Below are 16,780 nucleotides of genomic sequence, written 5' to 3'. Positions count from 1 at the left end.
AACCCCAGGCTCCGGGGCGGACACGCGGGCCTCCGCCCCCTCCGCGCTCTGCGTTCCGATTGGCCTCTCCCGCCACGGCCCCGATTCTCTTTTCCAACCCCTCTTCTGGGAGGCCCCAACGCGCTCGCGGGCACGCGCGCTCTTAGCTTACGCGCCCTCCGGGCTTCCTCCTTGGCAGCCTCTAGGGCTCCCCAGCCAACCAAGCCCGCCCACCACGTGATCTTCCGCACCTGACGGTTGGGCGGACGAGGGGGGAGGGGAAAGGTGTGGGAGAAGGGGGGCGTTGCGCGCGCGCCCCGCCGAGGTGAGCCGGGGGGAGGGGCCGTAGGTACCCTAACCTACCCTCTCTCCGTGCCGGTCCCCTACCCGGGTGGCGCCACGCCCTGCCCAGCCTTCTCCCTCCAGTCGTTGCCAGTGCCGCCCCAGACCCCCGCGTGTGTGACACCCTGACCCAGCCTCTCGCCCCACTCCATCCCGTGACTGGTCCCGATCGCGTTCTCTGACACTTGCCCCCCCCACCTCCAGGTTCTCATGCTCCCCCGCCCCCCAGACCTCTCAGGCTCTCCTCCGCCTGCAGGCCCCCTCCTGGGACGGCCAGCTTCCAAGCCCGCCCCACTGCACGCGTCCTCCTCCCTACAAAGAAGTCTTCGCTCCCACCCCCCACAGTCAGGTGGTCGTCGTCCCTCACAACCCAGGGTTTTGTACTCCTCCCTCCACGCTCGCCTTCTCCTTTTCCCTCCCTCTCCACAGTATTGCAACCCACAAGCCCAGCTGTGTGCTGGGCATCATGGGCACCGTGTTAAGGACTAGGGATACAGACCAAAATGAAGCCACCCCAGCGAGGGCTTACAGTCTATAAAGAGAGACAAGCATATTTACAGAATAAAAGCAGAACAGTTGGAAGGGGGGGAGGAATCAGAAAATGCATGTAGAAGGCGAGGCTACAATGAGGAATGACTGGGGACAGAGGGGGCAGCAGTGGTGGCTTCCTGCTGCCTGCCTCCTCACCACGGCTGTCACATGGCTGTGAATATGCTGTCTCTTCCACGTGTTCTTTCTTGTTGTAGGTGAAAGTATTGGTGGCAATACAACAGAAGTCACATGCTCCCAAAGGTCAGAAGAGCCACCATCAGTCCAAGAATCCATATCAGATTTTGCCTTCAGCCTAGCCAGGTGAGGCACCTGGGAGAACCTGAGGAGCAGCCTGCTTGACCACTAATGGACTGACTCTGAAACACCCCACCCTCCGGCCAGAAGGGAGCTATTTCTCTAGTGCCTATGCTAAACCCAGGAGCAAACTTGAAGGGGTGAATTTTTGTGGCAGTCATATTAAATTTGAGCCCACTTTTCCCAGGGGGTGAGGTGAAGAGAAGAACGTGCCCCCCAGGTGCTGAGAGGAAATGCTTTGTAACTTTCTTCAGACTACACATGTCCTCAGTAAATATCCTTTTGTAAAAGCCAAGTGATGTTAAATGACACTGGGGTAATAACCATTGAGTCATAATCATATAATAATCCATCATAACCAATAGTATCGGGGAGCTGAAATAGAAAATAAAAATAGAAAGTTGATATTGGGGAGAACAGAAATGGAATGGAAACTTCAGCCAACAGCATTAGAAGAAATATCCTATTGCCCTTTAAGGGTATGCCCAGAACCACGAGGGGGATATATAACTAGCCAAATCCCTGGGGACCTTGACCTTTCAAGTCACAATTGAGATTAAAAAAAAAAAAAAAGTGTATGTGGCTAAAGTGGAAACCAGGGATCCTAAGAGGCAGGGGGGAGGAGGAAGCACATTGACCAAGTTGAGTCGGAGAGTGAGAAATGGCCATTGCAAAGGCATTGAGATAGGGTGCATGCATGCATGCGTGCGTGCGTGTGTGTGTGTGTATGTATCCAGTCCTAGTCTGAGCTTTAGTCCTACATCACCAATTAATTGGACATTTCAAACTGGATGTCTCAGAAGTCTCTAAAACTCAACAAGTCTAAAGTTAAACTCATTTTCTTTCTCCCCACCCCACCCCCACTCACCTAAGCCTAGGTATCACTCTCAACTCCTTACTCACCTTCCTATCCAGTCAATTGCCAAATTCTATCAATTCTAGCTTTGTAACATCTTTTTTATATATATGCATACACACCCTTCTCTCCTTTGATACGGCCGCTATCCTAGAACAGGCCCTTATCTCCTCACACCTGGACTATTTCAATAAGCCTCCTGATTGGTCCCCCTGCCTCAAGTCTCTTCACCATTCCAATGCACGCTCCACTCAGCTATCAAAGTGATGATCTTAAAGTATAGATCTGACCACTGTCATTCCCCTATTTAATAAACTCCAATGACTTTCTACTGTCTCTAGGATAAAATGTAAACTCCTCTGTTTAGATGGTATAGTGATACACAGCTTGGCCCCAATCTCTCTTTCCAGCTTCATTGGACTTTACTTCTCCTCCCACACTGCGTGTGATCCAACCAAATTGGCCTTCTCTCTGTTCTTCACAACCTCCCATTTTCCATCTTTTTGCCTCTGAACTAGCTGGACCACATGTCCACAATATACTGCTGCCTCATGGTCCTTTGTCTTCCTTTGTTGCTGCTGTTTAGTCTTTCATTCTTTTCTTTTTTTTAATTTAATCTGCTTTCCAGTTTTCAACAATCACTTCTATAAGTTTTCAATTTCCTCCCCTCTCTCCCTGAGACAGCTTGCAATCTTATATGGGTTCTACACATACATCCTTATTAAGCACATTTTCACATTAGTCATGTTACACAGAAGAATTAAAACTAATGAGAGAAACCATGAGAATATTTTTCATTCTTGAAGAGGACCATGACATCAGGGAGGTGATGCTATGACATGCAAATGAATTGGATTTAAGTGAGGGAGAGCTGTGCAAAGTCACCAGCCTCACTTTCTCCTCCAGAGCCATCTGGGTCCAGTGGCCAGATATAGATCATGTCCTGTCCTGTCCTGCCCTGTCTTCCTTTAAGATGCAACTCAAGCACTATCTTTTTACATGAAACCTTTTCTAATTCCTCTAACCGTTAGTGCACTCCCTCTGTAATTACCTGGCATCTAACTACTTTGTACTTATTCATTTTAGAGTTATGCTGTATATACACATATATACTTAGATGCACTTGTCTTTCCCATTAGAATGTAAATTCTTTGTGAGTAGACACGGTTTCATTCTTTTTACTTATATCCCCAATGCTACTACTGTGCCTTGCACATATGAGGAGCGTAATAAATGCTTATTGATTTATTGAGATGCAATATCATATTTGAGGAATAGCAAGAAGGCCCATTTGATTAGAATGTATACTATGTGATTGGGCATAGTGAGATATGGATTGTGTAATGCTTTATATGTTAAACAGAGTTTTCATCTATGTTCTTCATCTTCTCCCCAACATCCAGTTCCCATTTCCGTTTGGCTTTCTTTTTGGTGCTCCAAACTGATTCTGCTTACAATATCTCCTATACTTCTCCTTCTCTCCACCCATAGCAATGCCACTCTAGCTCAGTTACTCCTTATTGTTGAAAAAAATGATGAAATATAAACTCCATTTCTACCTAAAACTGTCAATTAAGGTCTTTCACAATATGATTTCAATCTCTCTAACTTTGTTTAACATTATACATGTTATACATCATACATCTTCATCATACACTCTGTTCCAGCCAAACTGGGCATACCATTTCCTTCCTGGAATGTACACAGAAGCTGGGACAGAGGTCAGCATGTTCCAACTTTTCATGAAGTCTTAACTGATTTCCATATGCCTACTCTATTGCTGAAAGTGTACCTACAGCACTTTATCTCTCCCTACCTAGTATTGTACTTTTCTGTGCACCATCTCTCCACTGTACCAGATTATCTCTCTGTGTACCATCTCTCCGTACAATGTGTAACCTGTGGCCCAGGGGGCATTCCTCTCGTACAAGAGACCCTTGCTCTAGACCCACAAGGACTGGATTCAGCCCCAGGTGAGGCTGATTCCCAAAAAGAGGAGTCAGGTTTTACTGGCACGTCAGGAACATCTCTTAAAACAAAGCTCAGGTTTGATACATGTCTAGGATATTGCCAAAAAGGATAATCACCAAAAGAGATAATATTCCTTTTAAATGAATAATCAAGAGATAAATCTCTTCTAGAAAAGTAAATCAATATACAAAATTATATATTGATTTACAATATACATATCTGGAACAGATGTTTATTTCTTTCATCACAAAAGGAGTGCTTAAAAGCCATGTTCCTCAGAGAAGCTCTTGGGGTCATTATCTAATCTTCAACCCTCATTGTAGGTAACCCACTGCAAAGCTTCATCTTCCCTTTAGGCTCTTCAATTCTCTCCATGTATTTTGGCAGCATCTAAGCATGAAACACATATTCTGAATATGGCCTCCCAGGGAGGAGTCAAAGCTTTGTAGAGCTGGGTGGTTAAAGTTAAATCCCAGACTCAGGTACTCGGTGGCTGGGTGACCATGAACAAGTCACTTAACCTGGGTCTCCCTCAGTTTTCTCATATGTAAAATGGGAATCACAACAGCACCTTTCTCCTGGGGGAGTTATGAAGATAAAGGGATTTAGTGGTAAAGTGCTTTGCAAACTTTAAAGTGCTACATAAATATTTGCTATTATTATTCTACATGTATAATTTAACAAATGACAACAAACAAACATATACGTACACACAAGATGTCCCAAAAGTCTTAGTGCAATTTTAAAACTTTAATAAATTCACTACAACTTTTGGGACACCTTGTACATAGACATACAAATTTGTTTCTTATCAATTTAGATTATTTTGGACATGACCAAAGTCACCCCAAACCCTTAAGATATTGACTCCTTTTCACTCAGTCTTGTTCTACTCACTGTCTTTTAAGATATTAAGTAAATCTTAAGTCCTCTTCATAAAACTGAAAGCAGCTTCCTCAAAAAGACCTCTTCATCTCCTTCCTCTCTATGTCTTTAAGCTAACACTCTCAATCATCCCTCTCCACCCTCTCCTTGAGTCCATGGGAAAAGCTTCTAACAGTACCGATTCTTTGGGGATCCTTGAAGATCACAGATAATCCTGAGGTGGATAAAGAACGGGATTTGGAGTCAGAAAGACCTGAGTTCAAATTCTGACCCAGATGCTCCCTGGGCAATTCTCATCATCTTTCTGAATACCTCAGTTTCCTCATTTATAAAATAAGAACTATAAATAATAGCGCCAGCCTCCGAGAATTGCTGTGAGGATCAAATGAGTTAACAGGTGTGAGGTGATTGTCAACCTCCAAGCTCTATAGAAACGCTAACTACTGTTATTCTTGTGCTTTGTTTCAAGCCATTTTTTTCAACTGTCACTTTGAACTGCCACACCAACGGTGTTCTTCAAAATTCTAACTGCTCTTAAAGTTAGAATAACGAGATCTCGAGTCCCTGTGACCCAGACATTTGAAGCAGTAGATACAACAGGATGGGTTTGTTACCTGTGCTGGTGAAAAGAAACAAATGAGATGGCCAGGGAATTGAGGTGCCGTCTCAAGCACTTCTAGGCCATCATATGTTCTTGCTGCTGGGAGAAAGAAATTCCCTGCCCCACCCCCTTGCAGGAAGTCTGATGGAGGTTCCCTGCTTAGCTCCCAAGAAGCACACTCCAGAGAAGGGAAGTGAGACAAAGGCGGGGGGAGACATTGTCCTCTCTTTTTTTTTTAAAGATGATTGAGAAGTTGGTTCTTCCTGACTCAACTGCTAATCCTCCCCATCATGGTGATTAAGATACCAAATAGGAGCCTCTGCTTGTACATGCTCTTTCTCAAGAGGCCAAAGCATGTGGCTACATAGGTTTGCTCCATGGGCTCACCACTATTAAAAATGTAAACTCCTGGAGAGCAGTTTTCTATTTTTAATCTTTGTGACACATAAGCATGTGATAATAGGGATGACCTTTGTGTACATTTGTTGGTTGTCTCACAAGACACTTGAAATATTGCCACAGAATACAAACTTCTAGTAAGCTTACAGAAAGACAGAGTATCACTTTACCATGATCAAAAAAGGAAGCGTAGTTCATAATTTTGCCCATCAAGTTGTGTACTATTTGAGCCACCAGTCGAGGACATGTTGATGCATGTGCGAATGATTATCTCCATGCACATGTGCAGACCAACCAGCCCTGCCAAGGGACTGGTTTCAATAAATCTGGGAGAAAGGAAAGAATTCCTCACTAACCCAAGCTCTGAATTATACTAAGATGTGAAAAGTAAAATATTGCTCTGAATGTTAAGCATATAGGAAATGTGGCTCTAGACCTTCCCCTAATCCTATAAAATTTCTTATTCTCTGGTGGTCAACCATCAGTTTGTTAAGACTCAGATAAATAATATTCACTGGCTACTCAACTTATTTAATATGTCAAAAATGTAATGAAAATGTTTGGGGAATATGGGCATGGCCGTATTTCCAAAACTCCTCTCCACTCACAGATTGTAGAAAGAGAAGAAGTAGATCAGTTATAGGATCCAGGGGCACAGCTCCAATTCTAGAAACCATGAAATCAGGGGGAAGATGAAGTCCTCTGTCCAATCTCAGCTCACACCATGGCTCCCAGTATGATTTTGGTTCTCCCACTGCCTTCTGGTACTGTTTCTACTCATTTGAGTTCCTGCAGCAGCAACTGAACATGATCATCACCACCAGGACCCCCCAGAAATTCAAGGTGTAGCATGCCACTAGGACTTGCTCTCCTAACTTGAAATTGCATTCATGGCTTGGGGTCCCCAGAGAGTGGACTACTATTTCTACTCTGGATTCTAGGGGTAACCTTGAAGAAGTGAGTTTGAGGGAGTGGGAGCCCCCACCAGTGTTCTCCTGGTGCTTCTTAACTATTAATACTGAGTCAATAAACTTAATTAGGTTTTAACAAAAGTATTTACTAAAAAGTTACAGTGAGAATATTTTGTATAAAACATTCTCTCCAAAAGTTACCATAAATACTCTTACACAAATACTGTTCCATGGGAAGACTGGATTCAAACTTTAAGTACAATAATAGTGAGGTACACATTTAGGATATAAGTAGAGCAAAAGGCAGCTCACAACTCCTGATACTTTACAGCCCAGAAGTCCTCTTTTGAATCCATAGTCAGCATGATCTCCAACTACTGGGGTATGAATTATCTAAGAAAAACTGCTGGGAAAACTGGAAAGCAGACTGGTAGAAACCGAGGTTACATAATACACTATAATAAGCTCCAGAGGTATACATGATTCTAATATAAAATGCCAGATCATAAGATAGGAAAATAGCTACCAACCGCAATTATGAAAAGGCATTCTTACCAAACAAAAATCAGAGAAAGGAGATAAAATGGGTAGTTTTGATTAAATAAAATCAGAAGCTTCTCCACAAACAGAATGAAGCAGTTAAAATTGAAGGAATAAATGTAAAGTCTTGCATTTGGATACAAAAAACCAACTTCATACATATAAGATGGGGGAGCTATCATTAAGACAAAAATTTTTCTGAAAAAGATCTGAGGAGTTAGGTGGACTTGAAGCTCAATGTGAGTCAACAGTGTAATATGGCAATCAAAAAATTTAATGCAATTTTGGGCTTCTTTAGAGGAACATTTCTAAGAATAGAAAAGTTGGAGGCCCAATGAACTCTACCTTTGTCATTCTTCATCTAGAGTATTTTGTTCATTTGGCATCATAGTTTAAGATGAGCAGTGAGCAGTGACCCTAAGAAATGGATCCTGAGCCCTTGTGTTTAACTCGAGTCTGAGAGATCATAGGACCATAGAACTAGGGTTGGAAGGGATCTCAGAGGCAACCTCCCATTTTATAGATGAGGAAAATGAGGCCCAGGGAGGTTAAATGAGTTGCCCCATGTCACAGAAGTAAATGGCAGAACCCGTATTTGAAACCATGTCCTCTGACTCCACGTCCAACCCCTTTTCACTGATCCATACTCCTTCACTCCTGAGTCCATGCTAGCTGTCCCCTTCAAACTACCACCCAACTTCTTGGAGAAGATGGATTACTGCCAAGCGGAAATGCTGGAAGGAGCTGTAGTGGAAAGGACTATGAAAGACTATATCCTGTTCTGGCTTTCCAGGAGATCCATGGGCAGTGCAGGTCAAAAGTCAAAATGAAATATGTGTTCAGCAGTCCCTACAAAGTACCTTTCCTTTTCGAGGAGACTGATAATGCAAGAGATGGGTTATTGTTTTATGTTTTAATTTTTTACTGAATGCTTATAAGTCTTTTGTGTTTTAAGCATTTTTTGTGATGATGGAAATAATCATCCTATATTTGATATCTACTTTATACACTGAATATGTTTTCTAGAAGAGATCCTACCAAACCTTTTTAGAGGGCACCCTACCTAAGTTTTATTTAAGAAAAATTTCCCCCCTAGAACCTTGGGGTAGAGGGACAATGAGCCAGAGAATGTGAAAAAAGCTTGACTCCCCTCTCTTAGGGATCAGGCTTTCTTAGGATTGAACCTGATCCATGTGAGTCCACAGTGGTGCCCTTGCCCATGGAAGTGAGTCCTCCTTGCCTTCATTTAACACCTGTTATGCAGTTTAGAATTAGATAATACATGGAGTGAATTAGCTCTCCCACAGGGAGTGAGATCACAGCTTGAGCATGAGAGAAAACCTCAGATGCACTAGAGAAATTCCCCAAAACCTCTAACATTGTAAGCTAAGGATACACAGCAATGTGGCAGAGGCACTAGCTCCTCTGCTTTCTGCCTTCTTCCCAGAGTTTTCCTCTCCCTCCAGGAATGTCTCCCTGAAGAGAACCTGGAACCATGTGTTCTCCTCTCTTGAATATGGAAGCTTAAGCAAGGACTCTCCTTCCCCAAGCTCTCTCCAAGCCTGCCCCTCATACAGGTATGAAACTACAAGTAATCATTCTCCATCAAAGAGGAATCTTGTGTGAACAGGCTTGGGCCTGAGTTACAGTAGGATTTGCAAAGACAGAAGAAGAGAGAAACTATGTCATTTCCAGCCAAGGAAACACTAGAAATATAACCAAGGAAAGAATGAGCTTAGACCATAACCTAAATGGAACTGAGTAATAATTACTGATTCTTATATAATGCTTCAAACTTTGCAAAATGCTTCTCAGACATTATCCCATTCAAAATTCACAACAACCCTGTAAGATAGATGCTACAGGTCTCATTCTCCATTTGTAAACAAGGAAATTGAGGTTGTGACTTTCCGATGGTCATACAGCTAGTAAATATCAATTGCTGAATTTAAACCCCACATTTTCCTGATTATTTACTACTTCAGTGGAATAAAACTCAAGTAGAAATGGAGACCACTAAACCATACATGACAGCTAGTGGTGCAGTGGATACAGTACCAGGCCTGGAATCAGGAAGACACATTTTCCTGAGTTGGTGGGACAAAAAAATATACTTTTGCATAAAGAATTAAATTCAAATATAAGATATTTCCCCTTTTGTTCATGAACAATTTGATATATGAAAGGAACAGGAAAAGAACTCTGGTTTAATTAAAAACTGCTAAAAATCTATGTGCAAATAATTATGTTTTTCAAAAGCAGTGTGACCAGTGTGAGGAAGAAAATAAATTGTGTTATAAATATAAAGCATCAAATCACCTTGTAAAGGATGTAAGGTGAAGTCTTTTTTGTATGTGAAAAAATGGTTTATGGTTTAAAGCCAGTCAATAAGCATTATTAAACACCTACTATGTGTTAGGCACTGTGCTAAGTGCCAGGTATACCATGAAAGGCCTGCACTCAAGGAGCTCACAGTCTAATGGGAGAAAACAACAAGCAAACAACTACGTAGAAACAAAAAATACACAAGATAAATAGGAAACAGTCAACAGAAAGAAGGCACTAGTATTAAGGGGGATCAGGAAAGGCTTCTCTTAGAAGATGAGATGTTAGTTGGAATTGAAGGAAACCAGGAAAGCCAAGAGGTGGCTATGAGGAAGGAAGGCATTCCAGGCATGGGGACAGATAACAAAAATGCCTAATGTGAGGGACAGCAAGGAAGTCAATGTCACTGGATCACACTGTATGTCATGGGGAGAAAGTTGTAAAAAGCCTGGAAAGATAGGAAGGAGCCAAGTTGTGAAAGTCTTTGAATGCCAGAGGATTTTATATTTGGCCCTGAAGATGAGAGGGTGCCACTGTATCTATGGAATGGAATGGAGAAATTGACATGTCAGATCTGTGCTTTATGAAGATTAATTTGACAGCTGAACAGACGATAGGCTGGAGTATAGAGAGACTTGTGGCAACCCAGCAGGCTACTGCAACAGTCCAGTCATGGAATGACGAAGGCCTGTATCAGGGCAGAGGTAGTGTCAGAGGTAAGAAGGGGGTAAATAAAAGAGAGGTTATGAGGGTGCAATTGACATAACTTGGCAACAGACTGAATATGGGGAGAGGGCAGTGAGAAAGAGTGATGAGCCCAGGATAACTTCTAGGTTGTGAGCCTGGGTGACTGGGAAGATCAGCATCTCCTCAACAGTAACAGGAAACAAACAGGAGAGAGTTTGGGGGAAAATATAGTTAAGTTCAGTTTTGGACATGTTGAGTTTAAAATGTCTGTGAGACATCCAGTTTGAGATATCTAACAGGCAGTTGGAAATGAGAGTCTGAAGATTAGGAGAGAAGTGAGAGCTGGATAAGGAGATTTGAGAATCATCAGCAAGGGATGATCGTTGAAACCTTGGGAGCTGATGAGATCACCAAGTGAAATAACAGCAAAAGAGAGAGAACTTTCATTTGTTCAAATCTTGTAAAATGTGACTATGAAGAAACAGTTTTCAAAGACACAAATACACGATTTTGAGAATTAATAAATAGCTGGCACTGCACGATATCGTGATCCCTTAGTTCATTTGCTTGTGACTGATTTAAGATTTAAGAAGGTAAAGTTCATAAAATGGAAAGTCATATAACTGGTTGAAGATTATAGGATTATTAAATAAGGACTGCTGACTTCTTATAAGAGATTTGTTGAATTTTTACCTCACAAATCAAATATGTGAAATATCTGTGAAATAAGTGAAAAGTGAGTCATCAAGCATCAGGTGGCACTGCTTTGCTGCCATTTATAGTGAAGAGCTTGGAGAAGCCCGGCTGGAGTGATTAAGAAAGGACAGGACAGGAAAGACTCAGCAGGAAGTAGAAAAACCCAGACATGAAAAAGGTCACCGACGTCCCATGTGAGGACCTGTTGTATGTTTCCACTCACTTGTATCCCCAGTGTCAGGCGAAGGTCCACACCAGGGACACACCATGTACTTATTACAGCTATTGGTTTTTTTTAAAAGAGTAAATAATGCCAAACTAAACTCATTTCCTTTTCAAATCTGTCACAGCAGTGGCCTGATTCATTGTACCATCGTGACAATGAATCTAGGGTACAGGAGTGGGGAACCTGCAACCTCAAAGTCTCATGTGACCCTCTAGGTCCTCGAATGCAGCCTTTTGACTGAGTCCAAGTTTTAAAGAACAAATTCTTTTACTAAAGGGATTTGTTCTGTGAAGTTTGGATTTAGTCAAAAGTAGCACTTTAGGCCTTGGAGGGCAACCTGAGGCCTCGAGGTCACAGGTTCCTCACCCCTTGCTGTCACAATTTGGTGCGCAAAAAGGACAATTTGTGCATTGTTTCATCTACATTTAATTGCTTCTCCCTTCCCACAGTGGTCCCAAGTCTGTAACAACTCCATTTTGAATTCAAAGCCTGTATGTTGAACAGTTTGTAATGAAGTCTCACATTGTCTAATTACTAATACAGTCCTTTGAAAAACCCTTGCCTCCCTCTCATGACCCACTGAGGACATCTAGGGATAGTGTTGCTTGCATGAAGGGTTAGAGTTTGGAGTACCTTGAAGAGAGAAAGGGAGAGGGAAAAGAGGAAAGGGAAAAGGAGGGGAGAGAGAGAGAGAGAGAGAGAGAGAGAGAGAGAGAGAGAGAGAGAGAGAGAGAATCTGCTACCAAGTGATGCTTTAACAGTAGGCTCCAGCCTGAACACACCAATACTATAGCACACCAGTCTGAGCATGAGCAAAAACCCTTTAGGTATCTGTCATCAGTTCACTACCCAAGAAACATGCATTACTGCTAGCTATTCCTAAATTCCCTGGATTATGAATTTTGGATCTAAGGATATAGATTATTCCCCCCAATAACTCATAATGCTCTTGGCTTCCACTCATGTTCTCCCCCCACAAACACTCCCTTTGCCTCCCTCCAGTGTGATCATAAGGTCCACATGAAGGAACACTCTATATATTCAGAGCAGATTTTTTTTTCTTTTAAGAATAAGTCATGCAGGGGTAGGTAGGTGGCACAGTGGATAGAGCACTGGCTCTGGAGTCATGAGGACCCAAGTTCAAATGCTGCCTCAGATACTTATTGGCTGTGTAACCCTTGGCAAGTCACTTAACCCCAACTGCCTCAAAAAAAAAAAAAGTAATGCCAAGTTGAATTCATTTCCTTTTCAAATTTATCACATCAGCGACCTGATTCACAGTTCCTTTCTCAGTACCAAAGCATGTACTCACTCAGCATACAAATGTGTTAATGACACCATAAATGAAAATAAAGTATAATACCACAATGACTGAGCACAGTTGCTTCTGTCAAAGTTTCATAGTCTTGAAGAATCTGCAATGTCCTTTTAATATCTCTGAATTATTTTTTTCCCTGGGCTCAGGGAGATAGTAGGAAGACAGAGAGAATGGGACCTCCAGTTCTTTGTTCCAAGGCCCTTTCTATCTGGAACAGTCTAAACTCCGTCATAAGATAGCAATACAGTTGTCCCTACACAGTACATCAGTTCCAGGAACTTCATTTTATTCCTTTACATGCATTGATAGAAATATCAAAAACACCATGGTCATCAGTAGTGACAACTTGTATGTCAACCACTTTCAAAGCATTTTGTATACCAGTATGAATGCCTATCAACTTCCTTATAAAAAAATCTCTGTGGCCCGTATTTTTCCCACCAGTTTCTGTCAAATATCTTCTCTGGATTCCACTCTTGACCTTCTGGACTGTCCCTACAATGTCACAGCATCCTCCTCACTCTGTAAGTTCATTCTATCTGCCCCTGAACTTCTCACACTTGAAATAAAGCCTTTGGCTCCTTCCTCCTAGAAGCTCCATTTAAGGAAAGTGCCCAAGTCAGCCACGTCTCCATTCTTCTCTGGACTTTGTCTACCATGTCTCTACATGGAAACTTCCTTCTCCTCCTGGCTCCTCTTCCAGCTTCCTTTTTATGCATGGTCTTCTCCCATTAGAACATAAACTCCTTGAAGATCTGCAGGGACTATTCTTCTGCTTAGTATAGTGCCTGGCACACAGTAAGTATTTAATAAATGCTCGTTGACTTGATCTGACAGAGAGACAGAGATAGAGACTGAGTGGTAGAACAAATTCTGATGATCCAGGAACAGAGAGAGCAGAATCTGTGCAACACGCCATCGGAAACAAGACTTCCCTGATTTCCCCTGATTCTCTGATGGAAAGAGAGGCTGTTCTACCCCAAGTTCACTCTGGAATAGGAAGTCAAAGGGATAAAACCTAAATGTATCATCTTTTTTTCCTTTTCTGTTCTTTCCCCTTTTCTTCTTTTCCCTGCCTCTTTCATGATTCTCTCTCTCTCTCATCTTACAATAAGAGCATCCTCCAAGATGTAAATGACAGGGCTGAGAGGCTGTAGCATCATGAGCTGCCCAAGGGGGTTACTGAATTCAATTTGGTCCATAAGGATTGTAGTTACAGTCAGCATGTTATGGATTGGGCCTGATTCAGGGCAGCGTCCTCTTAATTTAGGTGTGAAATTGGAACAAAACAAGATGCTAATTTATAGTTGGGTTTAAGATAATGCTCCTACCATACAGTTCTACCCCCAAACAATAGTCAACATGACTACCATGTTTCTGCAGGTGAGAGATACAGAAGACATACCATCTTTCCCACTTTTTCACTTTAGCCCATTAATCTGAGACAGGGAATGCATATCCCTCTCACCTTATTCTTTTTCAACAAACTACAGATGTATATGGTCAGTATTCTTCTAAACCACACCTAGAAATCTGGCGGGGGAGCAGGGGGATGTGGGGGGGTCAATGGGCAAGAGGACTAGGAAATGGTTAGAGGCAAATGCCTCCACATAGGTGTGTTTGGTTTAGTTTCTTTTCCATTTCTTTCTATATATTAATAAACTATGTGATCACAGCATGCTAATTCTCTGAAACTACAAATACAAAGGGAAATAAATTGAGAGGGAGGAATCAATATACAGAATGGGGGCTCTGAGCTAAGTATAGACAGCAGATTTTATAATTTAATATTTTGAGTAAGATTCCACTTTGTGTTGTAGGTTAACTTTGTACCTAGTCCTAACCAGTGAGGTAGTAATCAAAGGTGCTTATCACTCCTGCTACTATGTGAGTTTGGAGATGGAAGATAACTTGGGTTTGTTTTTTTTTTTTCAGTTTGAGGATCATCTGGTGACCAACAAATTCTTAGAAAAACATTGTCTCTTAGGGCACCTAGGTGGTGCAGTAGATAGAGCACTGACCCTGGAGTCAGGAGGACTTGAGTTCAAATCCGAACCTAGACACTTCATGGCTAGGCAAGTTACTTAACCTCATTGCCTCCAAAAAAGGAAGAAAGGAAGAAATAAATCAAGAAAGAAAAGGGTTGTCTCTAGCATGAGTCAGATAAAGTTAACTTACAAGGCTGGGCTAGTAGTTCAAATACACTGCCACCTCATGGGCAATTCACATATTACATTCCTTCAACGGATAATTAGCACAGCAGTAGTACATTCTCTTCCTATAAGCTTAAAAACGGGCAGCTCTTGAGTCACATTAGAGAGACAATTTCAAAGTTTGAATTCCTAAATCCCTCCATCCTTTCTTCAGTATCCTGACTCTTTTGGTCTCATAGTTTTGTCTCAAAGTAGGCTCTTTTTTTGGTGGATAAGTACTATCAAGCATTTAGGATTTTCAAAGTCACAAGTGGAGGAAGTTTAGGAAGGACTCACATTACCATGCTCCAGGTTACACTGTCTCTTTATTCCCAAAGGAACTGCAGTAAACTCTTGGCCAGCATTCCAGCGAATCTCCTTGTACAATACTTTTATGAACTGAGTACAAGAAATTCATCTCTCCTTTCAGTATGTTCCAGATGCACCTGGAAGCCAGAGAGAGAGAGAGAGAGAGAGAGAGAGAGAGAGAGAGAGAGAGAGAGCGCTCTCCACAAAGCCTTCTATCTGTCCCTTTTATAAAAATCCTTCCCAGAGAGAGCAACCAGGACAAATACTTCTAGCACCTATCCTTGACATTATTTCCCTGAAGTCCCTCCCTTCACAAATCCATCTATTTTTGGCATCTAAAGATTAAAAAAAAGCCCACAGATAAAAATAAGTGAACATGAAACAGCTGAAATTGCTTTGTCGGGGTTACAGTAAGAAGGGAATTCCACTGAATCTTGAAACCATCATAAAATGACTGAATATGTGAGCACCCTCTATACACAGCATAAGGGATAGTAGAAAGAAGCATGAGATGCAGTCCTTGTCCTCTGGAAGCTGAACCAAAAGAAATAAGGGATGTCCATAGGAAAACAAGAGAAATGTAGACTAGTGGCACAGACAGAACTTGCCAGAAGTGATATTTTCCTGTGTCTTGAAGAGACATGTTGCTGAGGATACAAATACAAAAAGCAAAATAATCTCTTCCCTCAAGCTTACATTCTAATTTTGGAAAGGGGAGGGGGCGGAGCCAAGATGGTGGAGTAGAAAGACATATATACACTAGCCCTTACCCCACAGCCCATAAAATACCTGTAAAGAAGAACTCTCAACAAATTCTAGAGCAGCAGAAGCCACAGAACAATGGAGTGGAGTTTTCTTGCCCAGAGTGACCTGAAAGACCAACAGGAAAGGTCTGTCGCACGGGATGTGGAGCAGAGCTCAGCCCAGCCTTGGCCATGTGACACTGAGAGGAACAGAACCGAGCAGGCTTCAGCGACAGAATCTCCAGTGGCAACGCAGATCCTTCAAGCCACAGACACCAAAGATCATTGAGAGGGTCTTTTCGGCTAGCCAAGAAGGGAGCAGGTTGTCCCCATAACTCAGGCCTCCTCGGGTGGCAGCAATGGAGGCAGCAGCAGATGGGGGCTCCCAGAGCAGACAGTAGCCTGCATCCATTGTTGAAGGTCTCATTGTAAACCCCCTGAAGGAACTGAGCCCTGTGTGGTGGCCCTGCCCCCACCTGAGCAGCTGATCTTAATCTCACACTAAATAGTGGCTCTGCCCCTGCCTAAAGCCCCTGAGGGTTTGGAGGCTTTAAAAAGCAGAATTAGCCAAATGGAAGAGAAGGTTCAAAAGCTCACTGAACAAAATAATTCATTGAAAGAGAGAATTGAGTTCAGGGAAATGAATGACTATGAGATAAGTCAAACAGTTAGTAAATAAAACCAAAAGTTTGAAAAAATAGAAGATAATGTGAAACACCTCATTGGAAAAACAACTGACCTGCAAAATAGATCCAGGAGAAACAATTAAAAAAATTATGGGACTACCTGAAAGCCATGATCAAAAGAAGAGCCTAGACATTATCTTTCATGAAATTATCAAGGAAAACTGCCCTGATATTCTAGAACCAGAGGGCAAAATAAATATTGAAAGAATCCACAAATCACCTGCTGAAAGAGACCCAAAGAGAGAAACTCCTAGGAATATTGTGACCA

At 42.2% G+C, this 16,780-nt stretch overlaps 1 protein-coding gene across 1 annotated transcript in view; it reads right to left on the bottom strand.

The window, feature by feature from the left end:
• MROH1 (maestro heat like repeat family member 1) overlaps positions 1-5,596 on the bottom strand; it is a 202,163-nt gene extending 196,567 nt beyond the window's left edge. The window contains exon 1 of the mRNA XM_072602683.1: positions 5,494-5,596. The gene's annotated coding sequence lies outside the window, so the exon portion shown is untranslated. The remainder of the gene's footprint in view (positions 1-5,493) is intronic.
• Between the last annotated feature and the right edge of the window lie 11,184 nt (positions 5,597-16,780).

The sequence above is a fragment of the Notamacropus eugenii genome, chromosome 4 (genome assembly GCF_028372415.1).
Source record: "Notamacropus eugenii isolate mMacEug1 chromosome 4, mMacEug1.pri_v2, whole genome shotgun sequence".
NCBI lineage: Eukaryota > Metazoa > Chordata > Mammalia > Diprotodontia > Macropodidae > Notamacropus > Notamacropus eugenii.
This window is presented reverse-complemented; position numbering and strand designations above follow the sequence as displayed.